This window comes from Rousettus aegyptiacus, unplaced genomic scaffold, assembly GCF_014176215.1.
Source record: "Rousettus aegyptiacus isolate mRouAeg1 unplaced genomic scaffold, mRouAeg1.p scaffold_m13_p_4, whole genome shotgun sequence".
Classification (NCBI taxonomy): domain Eukaryota; kingdom Metazoa; phylum Chordata; class Mammalia; order Chiroptera; family Pteropodidae; genus Rousettus; species Rousettus aegyptiacus.
Window position 1 is genome coordinate 122,123,459 of NW_023416307.1, and position 5,824 is coordinate 122,129,282.

The window sequence follows — 5,824 nt, forward strand, 5'->3', positions numbered from 1 at the left end:
GGTCTTGGGTAAGTCATTTAACTTTTGAGCCTTAATTTTTTCATCTGTAAATGGGAATGGTATAGTACCTATTTCATAGGATTGGTAAAAAGAATTAATGAGTCAATATATACAAAGCCTTTAGAACAGTGCCTGGCATATGGAAATACTAGCAATTATTATCACCATAGGATAATCCTAAACTCTAGAAATATAGAGATTTTTATTGTACATTATCAATAAACCATTTATTCTGAAAATTCCTCTGTGTTTCTATACTTGGTGGCTACTCTATATGTGCTAGATGCTTTTAAAATACATTATGTTCTTTAATTTTCCCATCAGTCCTGTAAGGTTTGCTTTATTATCTCCATTTCACTAATAAGAGAAAAGGGATCAGAGAGGTGAAGTTACCTCCCCAAGATCACACAGCTAATGAGGGCAGGGCCAAGATTCATACTTAAGTCTGCTCAGGTTCTTTCCATTCTATCACAGACTAATCCCTCCATATTGTCTTTCTCAGTCCCCAAAAGCACTTTAGGTCCACTGAGGATGGAAAAATTCAAATGGTGGTCCCTGACCAGAGCTCCTGCTTGTTTTTCACTCTGAATCATACCCTACTGATTTATAGAGAAGGTGGGAGCATTTCCCATTCCCCAGTCCCACCTTGACCCAGGATTCTTTAAGTGGAGAGAGAGGCAAACTGGCGGCTCCACCCCTGAGAACGCTTGGGCAGGCTCTGTGAGGCCCAGGGAGAGATGCCAGGGCTCCTATTTACATTTGGGCATAAACAATGCCCCAAATTCCCCTCAACACTACCCTCTGGTACAGGCCTCAGAATGCATCCATCCAGGCTTGTTGTGCTGGACGATTAACGCGTGCAAAGTGTGCAGTGACCTGTTTCTAAATAGATCTCGTTTGGGCTGTGACTTTGAAAGAGAGCCAAAGGCCCCAATCTAAAATAGACAGCCTACTGCCCTGTTATTTTCATGGCTTAAAAAAAATCTCTCCAAAGCAAAGCAAGTATTTTTATCACAGGCCTTACTCAGAATAGCAACACCTATTTACTTGGAGGGAGGAGACTGCAGGGCAAGTTTCAGCACTGGGAGAAAAATTACACGCAGTACACATGAGAGAATCCTCCCCATCAGAGGGCAGGTTCTGTTTCGTCTTACTCCAGTAGCATCTCCAGCCTTTACCCCAAGCCCCGGCACATAATTCATATTCTGGCCCCGCCATGCACCTCACTTTCTAAACTGCTCCTGAACCCCCAGATCCTGACCAGTTAGAGTTACATAAGGGGTCTCACCTCAGCACTCAGACCGTCTGCAGCCTTCACCCTTTGCTTCTCTTCCCGTGGCCAAAATTTGGATCCTCCTTGGCTGGCAGCTCACTGACCTAAGGAACATAAACATCAGCCATGAATAATCATTGTCATAACTGAATTTTTTTTTTTTTTTATTTAGCACTCACTGGAGGCCAGGAACCATACTACACATTTCTCCTCTATGTATTATCTCACTGAATTTTAAGGCCTGTTCCATTAAGTTGTACTAACTTCAGTCCAGTTTTACGAGAGGGAAAACTGAAATGTAGATGAACTACCCAGGATCACTCAGGCAGAAGATGAGCTGGGAGATCTGAACCCAGTCTGAATGGCTCTCAAGTCTGAACTCTCAATTATTCTCTCATGGCTGTTGGCTTTTATTACTTACGAATATTTTCTCATCTTGTATAACATACATTTCTTTGTATCTGTGGAGATGAACTTGATGCTACTTCTGGGGAGGGCTGGGGAAGAAAAATCTGAAACATTTTTTACTTGCTTCTTTAAACTTTCCCGTATATATTTTTATGAGCGTGTAACTTTTTTATTATCAGAAAACAAACACTAGTTTGAAAAAAGTACTCAGTAGTCTCTGGCAGGGGCAGTGTGGAGTAGTGGTTACCATCACATACATTCAGGAGCCATGCCAATCTGAGTTTAAATTCTCGCACTGCCACTTCCTAGCTGTGTGACATTTAGCACTTCTGTGCCTGTTTCCTTGCCTATGGAACAGAAGCTAATAATAGCATCTATGTGTTCATTGACATGACTGCTGCTGGACCCTGGAGCTAGATCGAAGCCAGAACAAAGATTGCTTCTCATAAGTCCCCTCAGAGACTGTGTGATTGACCCTCCCCTATGTCCCAGACATGATGGTTTCTGGAGCAGGCCCTTGTCCTGCCCTGGGCAAGTATGTAATGCGTTCTCCCCTTATCTGTGGTGGGTCATGCCCCAGGACCCCTATTCATCCTGTCCTGTCCTATATAACCCTTTAGCACCTACCACATGGCACAGAGGATATCCACATCACTTCCCTGCCACTCAAGATGTACATCATATGTAAGTTTCCTTAATAGACTCTCGATGTAATGCTGGAGTTGTCAGCCTCTTTCTCTAGTCTCTTGGCCCAGGGGAAATTTTTCCAACAAAGGGAGAGTCATGATTTCCATTTTGGATAGATTGAGATGGAGCTTTGAGATGTCATATGGAAGTGCCAAAGGAGAGGAATATGGGAATCCTCAGTGTGTAACTATGGCAACCATGGGGGGCAGGTGTGTGTGTGTGTGTGTGTGTGTGTGTGTGTGTGTGTGTGAGCATGGGCTTGCCCAGAGAGAAGGTCAGAGTAAGATGAGAAAAGGGCCGAGTACTACTATGCCTTGAGGAGCCCCAACATTTAACAGCCACATCTTTGCAGGAGGTCAAGGCTGCCAAGAAGACAGAGAAGGGCAGTCAGGGAGGTAGGGAAAATGAGGATGATGCATTGTCGAAGAAGCCAAGAAAAGAAGCGATGGGAGGAAGAAGGAGTGGTCCACCAAATCTCATACTGCTCAGAGGTCAAGTCAGAAGAGGACAAAAGGATTCATCAAGATTGGTTAGCCTTCAGGAAAGTCATTTAAGTTCTACTTGGGTTTAACCCCACGCTCGCTCCCTTATTAGACAGCACCAAATGATTGTGTCTGTGACACTGGAACTGGCAAAAGAGTTAGAGCTATTTCCAAAGAATTACACCGAATGACCAGAAAGCCCCATGAAAAGGTGCTCAGCCTCATTAGTCATCAGGGAAATGTAAATCCAAACCACAATTGGATTCCATTTCACTCCCACCAGATTGGCTAAAAATAAAAAGCCTAAACAATGCCAGAATTTGGCAAGGATGTTGAGCAAATAAATGGAACTCTCATCATGCATTGTGGTAGGAGTGTAAGTTGGTACAACCATCTTAGATATGGTTCGACATTAAGTCATGTGGCTGAAGATGTGCATATTATGTTGGGCCAGGTTTCCTGGGAAACAAGCTCCAAGGAGGTTTGCATACAGGAGATTTATTGGGGATTGCCCTCGGGAACAATTGCAAGGGAGTGAGGACGGCAGAATTTCACAAAAAGAGAAGATAGACTGCAATGGAGTTACAACAGAGCCTTCAGTCACCCAAAGCTCTGAAAATAGGATGGCCTTTTAGAATTGTCTTAAAATAACAAAAGGAGGCCAGGTCTTTGTACCCCTACATTGGCCAGTCATTAGCTGGGGCTGCCCTAAAGGAAGCAAGGCAGTGCTGTCCAACAAAGGGCAAGACTCCTGGCTGCTACGGAGTGTGTGCCTTGCTCCTAAAGGAGGAGCTCTCGTCGCAAGCCATAGCATTCACTATGGTTCCATATCATTTGGATCTTCTGCATTGTAAAATAAGTTAACGCTATCTGAGAACAGCAATTCCAGATCTGATTCATTTCTTCTTCTGAAGAAATGCAGTGGTCCCCAACATTTTTGGCACCATGGACCAGTGCTCCTATGAGAATCTAAGCCTAATGATCTAAAGTGGAGCTGAGGCAGTGATGCTAGCTAGCACTGTGGTGTGGCTGCAAATACAGATGAAGCTTCGCTTGCTTGCCCTCCCCCCACCACAGCCTCTCACCTCCTGCTGTGCAGCCCAGTTCCTACAAGCCACAGATGAGTACTCATCTGTGGCCTGGGGTTGGGACCTCTGCTTTAGAGGGTTAGTGGAATAAGCTACAGTTCTCACGCCACAGCTGGCCTACTTATTATCTACTTCCTCTACTACCCATTCTAGACCTCTAACACTCAGCTAGCACCTCTTCTAGTGTAGGTGGCTTACCTAGCAAGATGGCCCAGACTTCCATCTCTAAGAGCTCTGAGACTCTGGTCACCATGCTTGTCTTAGTTATGGTTGCTGCATCTGTCTACCTACTATCAAAATTCGTCAGAGAAGAACAAAGAAACACTAAGTGGGTCATCTGCAGGGTCAAATGTATTCTTCCCTGTCCTATTGTGTAACAGCAGCCCTGCCTTCTCTGATGTCATAGTCAATTCACCTGCCGAGAGGTGACTCCTCTTTTTGCCTGCAGGACTTTGAACAAGGAGCCTGTGTGATTAAATAGCAGCTATAGCTTAAAGTTTAATGAGACTCTCGTGTCTCCTTGTGGAAGCATCTGCCTGCTGGGAACCAAGACCTGTGGGGATGGAAAGCCTCAATTCTCCCAATGACTCACTAGGAGGACAGTAGGAGTCATGCTTACTTCCATGCCTTATTCCCAGATTCATTTACAAGAAACCTCATTCTATTGCACTTTGCTTTGTTGAGCTTCACAGATACCGCATTTTTTACAAATTGAAGGTAAGACCCTCCACCAGTACAAAGATTAGAACTCGCTGAAGATTCAGACGATGGTTAGCATTTTTTAGCAATAAAGTATTTTTTAATTAAGGTGTGTACATTGCTTTTTTAGACATAATGCTATTGCACACTTAATAGACTACAGGTAAACTTAACTTTTATGTATGCTGAGAAACCAAAATATATCTCTGACTTGCTTTATTGTGGTGATCTGGAACTGAACCACAGTATCTCCTAGGTATGCCTGAGTTCTACTTTTATAGAACAGCACTCACTCATGGTTATTGGTTTAGAGTAAATCAACTGCATCCTGGAACATGATGCTTCATTCACACAGATATCATTTCCCATTGGTATCTCAGTTGCATCTCTTTTTTCCAGCTAAAATGCTTTTTATTTATAGACACGTCAAGTGATTTTAATAGAAGAATTCTTTAATATACAAACTCCAATCACAGTATCAGCTTCAGAAAATGGGGGTGGGGTGGGTTACAAGAAAGAAGGACACTGTTTTCAGGTTCCTGACTGCTTCCCCCTCCTGCAATCTCCCTTGTTGCCTGTGAGAACAAGGTCTTAGCAGAGGACAGCCTGAAACTCAGGGGCCTTGGAGCCTTCTCTAAGGTGTCCCGAGTGCAGAGGCCCCTCTCACATGACACCACTGCTACCTCTAGGGACAGCCAGATCCCGTTAGGAGATAACAGGAAAGTGTTACTGAGAGGAACCTTCTCATTTCTCAGGATTCTGTTCATCGCACCTTTTGGGAACAGAATGAAGTTTTCTAGAAATTCTTGTATTTGCAAGAGGTAAAATCCACGTGAGAGAAGAACAGAAATTGAATATGAACCCACCTCCTACCAGAATTCCTTGTCTGTGACTCTAGAAAGCTGGAGTCTTGCATCTGCTCAGATGTTTAGGAAAGGGAAGGAATGACACTTTGGCCCAACAGGGCTGGAGCCCTGCCAGGTATTAACCAAGAAAGCCTCCAGGCAGGCCAGGGAGCTCTGTGGGAAGCAGCTCGAGTACTCAAGAGAGCATGGTGATACAAGAGCTTTCAGGTAGAATTTATTGCACATGTGGAAGAGAGAAAGGACACAAATCAGAAAGAATTAAGAACTAAAGTACTTGCTTCTTAAAGGTATGTGGAATAAAAATGAGATGACACTTGTGGA